Source organism: Enhydra lutris, unplaced genomic scaffold (assembly GCF_002288905.1).
Source record: "Enhydra lutris kenyoni isolate GAN:26980312 unplaced genomic scaffold, ASM228890v2 scaffoldscaffold22, whole genome shotgun sequence".
Taxonomy (NCBI): Eukaryota; Metazoa; Chordata; class Mammalia; order Carnivora; family Mustelidae; genus Enhydra; species Enhydra lutris.
The window spans coordinates 15,429,324-15,442,474 of record NW_019154106.1 but is presented as its reverse complement, the minus strand read 5'-3'; the positions used below and the strand labels follow the sequence as shown (position 1 = coordinate 15,442,474).

General features: G+C 36.6%; 1 pseudogene; it reads left to right on the top strand.

Annotated features, from left to right (window-relative positions):
• Positions 1 to 4,141: 4,141 nt before the first annotated feature.
• On the top strand, positions 4,142 to 5,075 carry LOC111149825 (annotated as a pseudogene).
• The last annotated feature ends 8,076 nt before the right edge of the window (positions 5,076 to 13,151 follow it).

Sequence of the window (13,151 nt, the reverse complement as noted above, 5' to 3'; positions counted from 1 at the left end):
TGCTAGTACACGTATTTGGGTGTCTGTCACTCTTTCTTGGCAAGAACATAGTCTTTTTTTCTCTAGTCATTGTTCTAGGGGAGAATACTGTCCAGAACAGTTTAATTTATTTGAATTAGTTCAAAATATTCTAATAAGCTAACCTGTAATGGCCATACATTCTCTTTCAGTAAAACCTGTAGTGATGTGGAAAGCCATAGGCTATGTCTGCGCATATAACTGGAAGGTTTATTTTCCTGATACAGTGGCCTGAGAGATTGCTGAGAATTCAAATGTCTGCCCAGGTTGGAGGTTCTGTTCATCCCCCAGATGTTTCTTTGATAATTTTCCTGTGTATAGACATCCCTCATTGCTTGCACAAAATGTCAAATGGTCCAATTTTCTGGGATGATTCTGGGGAAAAGTAGAACGTCCCTTCAGTTGGGTAGGAAGAGGCTTGGGGATATGTTTTCTATTTAATTTAATTTTTATTTTTGTTACTTATTTGAATTCAATTAATTAATATAGAGTGCATTCTTAGTTTCTGAGGTAGAGTTCAGTGATTCATCATTGCATATAACACCCAGTGCTCATTACATCAGGTGCCTCCTTAATGCCCATGACCCAGTTACCCCATCCCCCCACCCATTTCCCCTCCAACAACCCTCAGTTTGTATCTTATAGTTAACAGTCTCTTATGGTTTGTCTCTCTCTCTGATTTCATCTTATTTTATTTTTCCCTCCTTTCTCCTATAACCCTCTATTTTTTTTCTTATATTCGACATATGAGTGAAGTCATATGATAATTATTTTTCTCTTACTGACTCATTTTGTTTAGCATAATGCCCTCTAGTTCCATCTACATCATGACAAATGGTAAGATTTCATTTTTTGATGGCTGTGTAATCTTCCATTTATTCATATACCACATCTTCTGTACCCATTCATCTATTAATGGAAATCTGGGGTTTTTCCATACTTTGGCTACAGTGGACATTGCTGCTATAAACTTTGGGGTGCATGTGCCCCTTTGAATCACTGTGTTTGTATCCTTTGGGTAAATACCTAGTAGCACAAGTCAGGAAACCACAAATGTTAGGGTATGGAGAGAAGGGAATCCGCTTACCAAGCTGGTGGGAATGCAAGCTGGTACAGCCACCCTGGAAAACAGTATGGAGTTTCCTCAAAAAGTTAAAAATAGAGCTATCCCATGACCCAGAAATTGCACTACTGGGGAACATTTTGAATGACTGAACAGGTAAAGATTTCTACTACCTGAGAGACTACTCAGTCATGGTCTTTCAGGAAGTTAAATTCCAGCATTTGTCTTAATAGGCAAAGAGAAGGTTAATGTCCAGGGGCATGAATAGTATCCTTATACTCTAAGTAAAGGACATTGTGGTTGCTGAACTTTACTGAGTTTTATTTTTCATATTTTTAGGACAAATAATATACTTGGCCATGTTAATTTCTACTAATTAGGTTAGTTCTTTTTTTTTTTAAAGACTTTTTTATTTATTCATTTGACAGATAGAGATCACAAGTAGGTAGAGAGACAGGCAGAGAGAGAGGAGGAAGCAGGCTCCCCGCTGAGCAGAGAGCCCGATGCGGGGCTTGATCCTAGGACCCTGGGATCAAGACCTGAGCCGAAGGCAGAGGCTTTAACCCACTGAGCCACCCAGGCGCCCCTAGGTTAGTTCTTAATAGTCATCTGAAGAAGACTACACTTATTTTATTAAATTGTTCTCTTATTTTTTCTGTGACTATATGAGAAATAAAATCCAAGCAGGAAGGACTTTACATGTGTTTTATCCCTTGTTTATTAATTGTTTTGCTCTCACTCATAGCATGGTTCCTGGCATTAAATATGTGCTCTAATATAAAAACAATAATTAAAAATTTAATACCTATTACACCCATATTGGTAAATAAATATTTAATATATCTATTCACACTTTAAGGCTGATAATAAAATGAGTGTTAAATAAAAAGAAAGGAGACTTTGGTATGACAAGTGGGGAAATGCATGATAAATTAATCTTCATTGGAATAAAATGCTTTGGCTGGTATTTTATTTATGCCTGGCAATAGTATCATAATTTTTCCAAACCTATTTTTTTTCTTCATGCTACATCCATTAGACCTTAATTATGTGATTTGGTCTAGTACTATTATGTATAGATATTTTTAAAACATCCGTGGAAATATCCAGTGAATTTAATTAAGCAAGAATCAGCCTTGGGACAATTTCCAATTCTGACTTAATGACATATGTGGTCAGATGGGATGAAACGTCTCATGATCTCTTTCCCTATTGGGAAGAAGGTGTTACACTCTTAGGAGGTGACACATTTTTAGGAGGTTTTTGCTAGGCTGAAAGCACACCTCCCAAAAAAGCACAAGAACATCTCTTCTCAAATTTTGAACTCAATTGGTGTGGTCATACCAACAGAATAGAATGAAAGAATGAACCAAGTGAATGTTATTTTTCTATTTTGAAGTTAGTAGGGAAGAAGTTACCTGAGAACAATCTCCTTGGAAATGGCTGGTTGCTATCTTCTTATGTAAAATTAGATTACTTGTCTTTTAGATAAATTATCCTAAGGTAGTAAAGTTTTATTTACTGTGTGGACCATGGAATTCTTTTTATATAACCTACAGTGCAAATAAATGCAATGTCCTGAATAATCAGGGGGGAAATGGACTGATAACCAAATGATATAAAATGCACCCCATGAGGAAATTGGACTGATAGCCAAATGAAATAAAATATACTGTCAGGTATTAATGAAGCTTTTTACTTTCTTTTGTCATACTGGATAAAGGAAAAATTCCAGTCCCAGGAATGAGTTAAAAAGTCTTTCTTCAGCTTGTGGACATACCGTCACAAGGTAAGACTAACAGTAAATATTGGGAACTAGGCTTCTAAGTGTGTGAATTTTTCATCATGTAAAAGTTAAATTACTTTGAAATAGAGGAAACTTAGATTTCTATTCCAGTTTAATGACTTAAAAATGGGTGACCTGGGAAAAAGAATTAGATGTTCTGTGCCGCAGTTTGTTCAACTATGAAATGAAGATTACAGTTCTTCTTACTGTAAATATGAAATGTGATTCATTTAGTTGTGAGTGTGTGATTGGAATCCACTGTAGGCATTGTAAGCAGTGGTGATTCCAGTCATCCTTATAAACAGATCATTTGAGCTGCCTTATGAGAATAAATTGATGGAGGCCAGAATGAAAGGGAAGAGATGTGGCAGGAGGCTAGTTTAGTGGGCTGCAGAATTCGTAGTTGGAGGAAAATGATCAAGTTTGTGAACTATTTTAAATGGGAGTTAATCAGAATTGTTAAAGTATCAATATGTGATATGAGAGCAAGAAAGGTATGAAAGACATCGTGATATTTCTTGTCTGAGTAATGACTTGGAAGGTAGTACCATTTAGTGAGATGGGAAACACCTGTGTTTGTTGTTGAAAATAAAAAATTTAGTCTTATTAGTTCTGAATTAATATTGAATTGGAGATGTTCAGAGTCGGAGATGTTGCATATGTGAAGTTCAAAAGTTAAGGGAGAGACCCAACATTGGAAAGGTTCCACATTTTTGGTCAGGAGGCATATCCAGCCAGAGATTTCAAGAAAGAAGTCTCAGTGAGGGAAGGGACAATCCAGGGTGGTGATCTTTCACTGCTAATTTGAGCCACTCAGTTTGAAAATGTCAGTTACCTTTAATCAGTCTCAAGTATTTCCCTTTTGTGACTTTATAAACTGTGTACCTTTTCATGGAATTCTCTTGCCCTCTTTTCTTGTCTTTCCACTTTTTCTTTAAAACTCAGTGGAAGCATTTCTTCCTCTGGGGAGTCTTCTCTGATTGTTAGTTTGACATAGTCCTACCCCTGAACTTTACATTGCGCAACTCTTTTTATACTGACACTTTTAACGTTGGTGATTATTAGGTATGCTATCACTGAATATAGGAAACCATGGCTAATTCAATTTGGGGATCACCTCTATGAAACATCGGACAAAAACAGGTACTCCTGCCACATTTTTTAATTGAATGAATCAATAAAAGATTAATCTTATGATGTATTTAAAAGTTTTCTCCCTTGTTTTATAGATCAGCCTGGTTCTAATATGAGAAGTCAGCTCCTATGCAGACTAGATGGAACCACCAAATAACATGTTACTTTTTCCTCTTGGGGCTCACCCAGGATCCAAAGGAACAGAAGATTCTTTTTGTTATGTTCTTACTCTTCTATATTTTGACTGTGGTGGGAAACCTGCTCATTGTGGTGACTGTAAGTGTCAGTAATACCCTGGGCTCACCCTCACCTATGTACTTTTTTCTTGTTAACTTATCTTTTATGGATGTCATTTATTCCTCTTGTATTTCCCCCAGATTGATTTCACAGGTTTTCTTTGGGAAAAGTACCATATCCTTTCAATCTTGTATGACCCAGCTCTTTATAGATCACCTTTTTGGTGGCTCAGAGGTCTTTCTTCTGCTAGTGATGGCCTCTGACCGCTATGTAGCCATCTGCAAGCCCTTGCATTATCTGGTGATCATGAGGCAATGGGTGTGTGTTGTGCTGCTGGTAATGTCCTGGGTGGGAGGTTTTCTGCATTCAGTAATTCAGGTTAGCATTATTTATGGGCTCCCATTCTGTGGCCCCAATGTCATTGATCATTTTTTCTGTGACATATACCCCCTATTGAAACTGGTCTGTGCTGATACGTATGTGGCTGGCCTGTTAGTGGTGGCCAATGGTGGAGTGATCTGCAGTATTGTGTTTGTGCTCTTGCTCATCTCCTATGGTGTCATCCTGCACTCTCTAAAGAACCTTAGTGTAGAAGGGAGGCAGAAAGCCCTTCGGACCTGTGGTTCTCACATCAATATGGTGGTCTTCTTCTTTGTTCCATGTATTTTCATGTATGCAAGACCTGCTAAGACCTTCCCTATTGACAAATCATTGACTGTGTTTTATACAGTCATAACCCCCATGTTGAACCCACTGATCTGCACTCTGAGAAATTCTGAGATGACAAATGCTATGAAGAAGCTTTGGAAGAGAAATGTCATATCAAATAGCAAATAAATGCATCGTCAAGATCATAGTTTATCATTAGAGCAAATTACCTCAAATGTTAAAGTCCATTTTAGTGTAAATGCCTTTACAGTCTGAGTCAATAATTTGTAATGAAGTAGTCAATGCAGTTTTATAGTTACATGAATTGTTATTTATTTTTAATTTTTTCATTCTGGTAAAATTAATATATAGTGTTTTCTTATTGTCATATACACAATAGCATGATTTAACAGTTCTATACATAGTGGTCACCATGAGTAAACTCCTAATCTCCATATGGGCTGGATATTGATGAATTTTTGTAGTTACCTTAATTTTAATTAATTGCTTGTTTAGTATTATTACTTATTTTCTCACTATTATTTTCATATTTAGTTGGGTTCCTGCCCTTTTTTTTTAACATAGAGTGCTTTTTTAGCTTCATGTGTGCAATATTATAATTCAACAGTTCTATTCATCACCATGTGCTCACAACAACAAGTGCACTCTTTTATCTCCATCACCTATTTAATCCACCCCCCCTTCTTCTCTGGTAACCATCAGATTGTTCTCAATGATTAAGAGTCTGTTTCTTGATATCTCTCTCTCTCTTCCACCTTTTCTCATTTATTTTGTTTCTTAAATTCCATATGAATGAAGTCATATGGTATTTGTCTTTCTCTGACTGACTTATTTTGCTTGGCACTATACTCACTAGCTCCTTCCATGTTGTTGCAAATGGCAAGATTTCCCTATTTTTTTATGTTGGATACACACACTCACACACACACACACACATACATACACACTTGGAAGCTTCCATAATCTGGCTATTTTAAAGAAATCTGGTACAAATGTCAGGATAGATTTATCCTTTTAAATTAGTGTGTATTCGTGTATTCTTTGGGTAAATACACAGTAGCGCTATTGTTTGTTGCCTAATTCTATTTTTAAGTTTTTGAGGGACCTCCATACTATTTCAAGATGGCTGTAGCAGTTTGATTTCCCAGCAACAGTACATGAGTGTTCCTATTTCTCTACATCCTTGTCAACATCTGTTTCTTGTGTTGTTGATTTTAGACATTCCAACAGGTGTGAGGTGATATCTAATTTGTAGTTTTGACTTGCATTTCCCTGAAGGTAAGTGATGATGAACATCTTTTCCTGCTGGCCATCTGTATGTTTTTTTTAGAGAGAGAAATGTTCATTCATGTAGTTTGCCCACTTTAAAACTGGATTATTTGTGTTTTGGGGGGTGTCAAGTTTTATAAGTTCTTTATATATTTTGGATACTAACCCTTTAGATCCCTGTTTTATTTTTGTTCTATTTATTGCACTAGTTAACATACTGAATGTTATGTAGACCATTATCTTTATTTTGTTTGCATGATATATGAAATTATTAGTGTATTTTACTTTTTAAATAAAAAAGAAATTATAATAGATTGTAGTAAATATTAAAAATTGAATCCATACAAAGTGAGAAACATTGTAGAATAAACCTTTACCCATCCCTTACCAGAGTCTCTATTTTAAGATTGTTCAATTAGTAACCTTTGGTAATAAAATATATGTGTGTTTTTGTCTACGTGTATAACTTTTACATTTACCACTCAGTCTCCTGAAGATCTTTCCATACTGGTCTATATAGATATAACTCATTCTCAGCTTCCTCAACGTACTTGAATCTTTATGAAGAGACAGCAAAATTCATGTTTCCAGTCCTTGTCATCTTTTCCCCAATTTTATTTTGTTGTAGCCAATAACTAGAATAAAGTTCTTTTGAAAAATTTTAAGTATGAGTTTTTGGATCAAATAGTATTTAAATATTGTATTTAAGTATTTAAATATTGATGTTTGTAGTTACTGGTGATATTTCAAAAAGTCAAGAATGCTGTTGTTTTTCCAGCAGTAATTTAGATGTTTACACTCTTTTTTCCTTAATATATTAATGTGATTATCTACATTGCAGGATTTTATTGTATGGGATTGTTATAGTATTTCTGCTTTATTTTTATAAATTAAAATAGTCTATAGGTTCTGTTTTTGTGTAATACTTTCTAGGTTTGATATCAGTTTATAAATGGAGCTTTATGAGGCCATCCTTTAACAATCCCTACCCCAAGCCATTTCTCATCTCTCTGTTAGAATTAATGTTTTCTTTCATACCTATGGTAGCACTGTTGACCAGCTAATATGCTGTCCATTTCACTTTTAAAATTTTGTTTCCTTATCTGTTCTCCCACTAGAATGTATTAACAGCAGTGTTAGTGCTGGGCATGGTAAATAACTGAATGAATGGTTTATGGAGAGAATTAGGAATCTGATTTTTAAAAATAATGCATTTTTTTATCAGTTTAAGTAGCATTGGGGTGATATTTTATTTGAAAATTTGTGAGTAAAATTGCACTTGGCATTTATTGCTTATCATTTTTTGTGGGGATTTTTTGTTAACACATTATGCGTGTTTATTCTCCTGTTCCTCACAGACACTATGAGTTTGATACTATACTTGGACCCATTTTGTGGTTGTACAATGGAGGTTCACTGGGGTTAAGTAGCTTCCCCATGGCCACCACCCTGTGAGAGTGTCAATACCAAAGTCAATCCCCAGACTTAAGCCTATGTTACTAATCACATCTCTACAGCTGCTTCTTTGGTGCAATTCTCACACAAAGGCATCCAGGTTGGTATTTCCTTGATGGTTAGTTTTTCTTATCTGATTTTATTTATTTATTTATTAACATGTAATATATTATTTGCTTTAGGGGTACAAGTCTTTCATCAGTCTTGCAAAATTCACAGCACTCACCATAGCACATCCCCTCCCCCAATGTCCATAACCCAGCCATCCTATTCCCCGCCCCCCCCATGCCCCAGAAACCCTCAGTTTATTTCCTGAGATTAAGAGTCTCTTTTGGTTTGTCTCCTTCCTGTTCCCATCCTGTTTCATTTTTTCCCCTCCCTACCCCCAAGACCCTTTGCCCTGCCTCTCAAATTCCTCATATCAGAGAGATCATATGATAATTGTCTTTCTCTGATTGACTTATTTCACTTAGCAAAATATCCTCTAGTTCCATCCACGTCATTGCAAATGGCAAGATTTCATTTTTTGATGGCTTCATAGTATTCCATTATATATATATACCACATCTTCTTTACCCATTCATCTGTTGATGGACATCTAGGTTCTTTCCATAGTTTGACTGTTGTGGGCATTGCCACTATAAACATTCGGGTGCACATGCCCCTTCGAATCATGACATTTGTATCTTTAGGGTAAATACTCAGTAGTGCTATTGCTGGGTCATAGGGCAGCTCTATTTTCAACTTTTTCATAGAGCGTACTTGCTCTTTTTTAAATTTTTTTAAAAGATTTTATTTATTTATTTGACAGACAGAGATCACAAGTAGGCAGAGAGGCAGGCAGAGAGAGAGAGGGAAGCAGTCTCCCTGCTGAGCAGAGAGCCCAATGTGGGGCTCGATCCCAGGACCCTGGGATCATGACCTGAGTTGAAGGCAGAGGCTTTAACCCACTGAGCCACCCAGGTGCCCCTATTTTCAACTTTTTGAAGTTGTTTTCAACTGTTTTCCAGAGTGGCTGCACCAGCTTATATTCCCACCAATAGTGTAGTAGGGTTCCCCTTTCTCCACATCCTCACCAACAGCTGTCATTTTCTGACTTGTTAATTTCAGCCATTCTAATTGGTATGAGGTGGTATTTCACTGTGGTTTTGATTTGTATTTCCCTGATGTCGAGTGATGTTGCGCACTTTTTCATATATATGTCGGCCATTTGGATGGCTTCTTTGCAGAAATGCCTGTTCATGTCTTCTGCCCATTTCTTGATTGGATTATTTGTTCTTTGGGTGTTGAGTTTGACAAGGTTTTTATGATTTTGGATACTAGCCCTTTATCTGATATGTCATTTGCAAATATCTTCTCCCATTCTGTTGGTTGTCTTTGGTTTTGTTGACTGTTTCCTTTGCTGTGAAAAAGCTTTTGATCTTGATGAAGTCCCAATATTTCATTTTTGCCCTTGCTTCCCATGCCTTTGTTTCAACATCTGCAAATCAATCAATGTGGTACAATACATTAATAAAAGAAAGAACATGAACCATATGATACTCTTAATAGATGCTGAAAAAACATTTGACAAAGGCCTTTCTTAATCAAAACTCTTCACAGTAGAGGGATAGAGGGTACATACCTCAGTATCATCAAAGCCATCTATGAAAACCCACAGTGAATATCATTCTCAATGGGGAAAAACTGAGTGTTTCCCCTAAGGTCAGGAATATGGCAGGACTGTCCACTATCACCACTGTTATTCAACATAGTATTAGGAGTCCTAGCCTCAGCAATCAGACAACAAAAAGAGGTAAAAGGCATCCGAATCAGCAAAGAAGAAGTCAAATTCTCACTCTTTGCAGATTATATGGTACGTTATGTGGAACATCCAAAATACTCCACCCCAAAGCTGCTAGAACTCTTACAGGAATTCAGTAAAGTGTCAGGATATAAAATCAATGCACATAAATCAGTTGTATTTCTATACACCAATAGCAAGACAGAAGAAAGAGAAATTAAGGAGTTGATCCCATTTATAATTGCACCCAAAACCATAAGATACCTAGGAATAAACCTAACCAAAGTGGCAAAGAATATGTACTCAGAAAACTATAAAATGCTCATGAAAAAAATTGAGGAAGACACTAAGAAATGGAAAACTTTTTTATGCTTATGGATTGGAAGAATGAATATTTTGAATATGTCTATGCTACCTAAAGCAATCTACACGTTTAATGCAATCCCTATCAAAATTCAATCCATTTTTTCAAAGAAATGGAACAAATCATCCTACAATTTATATGGAACCAGAAAAGACCCTGAATAGTCAGAGGAATGTTGAAAAAGAAAATCAACATCGGTGGCATCACAATTCCAGACTTTAATCTCTATTACAAACCTGTAATCATCAAGACAGTATGATACTGGGACAAAAACAGACACATCGATAAACAGAACAGAATAGAGAGCCAGAAATGGACCTTCAACTCTATGGTCAACTAATCTTTGACAAAATAGCAAAGAATGTCCAATGGAAAAAAGACAGTCTCTTCAACAAATGGTGTTGGAAAAATTGGACAGCCACATGCAGAAGAATGAAACTGGACCATTTCTTTATACCACACACAAAAATAGTCTCAAAATGGATGAAAGACCTCATTGTGAGATGGGAATCCATCAAAATCCTTGAGGAGAACACAGGCAGCAACCTCTTCAACCTTAGCCACAGCAACTTCTTCCTAGAAACATTGCCAATGGTTAGTTTTTCATCCACGTTACTGATTTATCTTAAAGGTATCAATCCATTGATATTTCTTTCTCTGCCATTGTTCCAGTAAATTATGTTTCCTTAGATAATTGTCCATTTCATTCAGGTTCCTGCCATTATTTGCATAAATTGAGTAATTAGTATCTGGTGATTCATTTTTTTACTGTGCTGTAGTGATATTTATAATTTTTAAAATTTAGAAACAGTAAGTTAGGCATAATTTCAAATTTATGCAGCCCTGATTATTCCAAAATCTGAATGAGAAGTTTGTAAAGGGTTAGGGATTTTCAAATTTGGACAGCCAAGGTGTTATCTTTCTCTAGTTTCAACTGACATTTTCCCCCAAAGAGTCAAATGTCCTCTTGAGCACTGTAAAATAACAGGACGGGCACTTGTGTGTACCATGCACTTTGTGAGTGCTAGAAATTCTGGTAGAGATGTCGGCCAGAGAAGAGACAGGAGCCCTGCAGGAATTAAGAATGAGACCCATCCTCACCTCCCACAGTGAAAAGAGTAACATCATGCTGACAGTTGCAAGAATTCACCCGATAATCTTTTTTGGTCTTAAAGATATATGTATGTATGTATGTATGTATGTATGTATGTATTTGGGGCAAGTGTGGGGAGAGGTGGAGGGAGAGGGAGAGAGAGAATCCCAAGCAGATTCCACACTGAGCAAACTTGAGACAATGCTTGACAATGCTTGACCCCATGACCTTGAGATCATGATCTGAGATGAAATCAACAGTTGGACACTCTACCAAATGAGCCATCATGGTGCCCCTGATTCTGCTTCTTGGCTAGGATTCATGTCTTTTCTTTACTACTTTCAACTAGTCCCTGTGGCAAGGGTCAGAGGTAGCCTTGAACTTTATTATTCTCACTGTATGTTGTATTTCGATTATACCATAATTAAAGACACTATGAATTCCCACATTTTTAGAAAGTGAGATAGAATTAATTAACTATGTTTAAGAGCTTATAAATACAATCATGTTTTTTTTTTTTCCTTGACCTATTTTCATCTGATATAGGTAAATTTAATAATATATAATTATCATTGTACTGGGAAGGTTCATTCAGCACAAGAAGGGGCAAAAGTGTCTAAATTTACCCTTCTGCCTAAAACATCAAACAGGCTGGAAAATACGCAAAATACTGGTTTTCAAGACTAGACATCAGAAGGAATGATCACTGAGAGATGAGAAAAAACAAGTTGAGTCCTAGGATTGTCCCAGCTTTGCACTGAAAAGTTTTCATGCTGCAGCACAGACAGGAATATTTAGGAAATCCTGCAGACCCTTTGAGTTGAGGACAAGGAACTGAGAGTCCTACAGCAAGGCACCAAGGGAGCTGGAATTCAGAGGGTGATATTCTGGAGAGGATAGAGCTACCAAGGCAGAGTGAGAGAGAGAGAGGGATGGAGAGAGAGAGAGAGAGAGACAGGGACAGAGACAGAGAATGGAAGTAGAGTGAGTGGGAAGGAGAGGGAGGAAGTGAGAGAGAAGGGGAAAAGGGAGAGTTAGAGGAAAGGAGGAGGAGGGAAGGGGAAGGGAGGGGGAATGGAAAGAGAGAGAGGAAAGGGGAGGGAGAAAAAAGGAGGGAGAAAGGGGAGAGAGAATAAAAGAGATAGAATATGAGAGGGAACTTGAGAGAGAGCATGAGAGATTAGTGAGACTATGTGAGAGACAATAAGAGAGAGAAAAAGAAAAAGAAAGAATGCTGGAGAGCTGCAAGGATCCTCCTAGATTGTTCATCAGAGTAGAGATCAGTGTGTGCATGTGCATTTGAGGAAACTACTTGAGACTGGGTGGTGATTTACCTGGTTGCATTAGGGAGGATTGCCCAGTGCTCCCTGGGTCAGTCACAGTGGCCGGTCTCTCAGCTGGACAACTTGGGCAGGTTCTTGCTCATAGGGCAGGACACTGACTGAGGTCTTAGGAAGATCTTGCTTGAGTAATGGGACACAATTGTCCCTAAACTGAGCACTGTTCCAAACCTGCCTAATAAACCATAAAAGTAAGAATAAAGAAAAAATCTCCAAGGAAAACATCCAAGAGAAACTAATGTGTTTAGAATTTTATGTTTCTGCTAACATGAGAGATTGGTCTGATTATTGTTCTTGTGATGCTCTTGTTTCATTCTGGTTTAAGGGTTATGCTGGGTGCACAAAATGAGTCAGGAAGTATTTTAAGTTCTCCTCAGCCCTGAGCCATTTATGTATGGTACTACATTTTGATTAATTGTTATGTAGTATCATTGATAAAGTTACATGTGAGTAGAATTTTGTTTAGAGAGAAGAAAGATATCAAATGATTTATTTACTTTAAAGTATTAGGTAATTCCAGGTTTTAATTATTTTTCTGTGTCTCTTCAGAAATCTACATCTTTCATAACAGAGCTCCACTTTCTAAATAAGCAAGTATACTGTCATAAATTCATTGTTGATATTCTTTTATTATCTTTTTCAGATATGTAGAATACATTGATAACCATCTTCATTCTTGATTCTGATCCTTTGTTCTTTCTTTTAGTTTTTCTTTACCCATTTTGCTAGGAACATTAATTTTGTAAATCTTTCGAAGAGCCAATCCTGGCTTTATGTATTTTCTCTTTTTTTCAATAAAATTCAATTTCAATGATTTCTGTCTTTTATTTACTACTTCCTTTCTACAGTGTCCTCTCAGTTTATTTTGCTTTTCTGTTTTCAACTTCTTGAGATGAAATGTTAACTCATTTCTTAAAATATCTCTTGTTTCTTAATACTT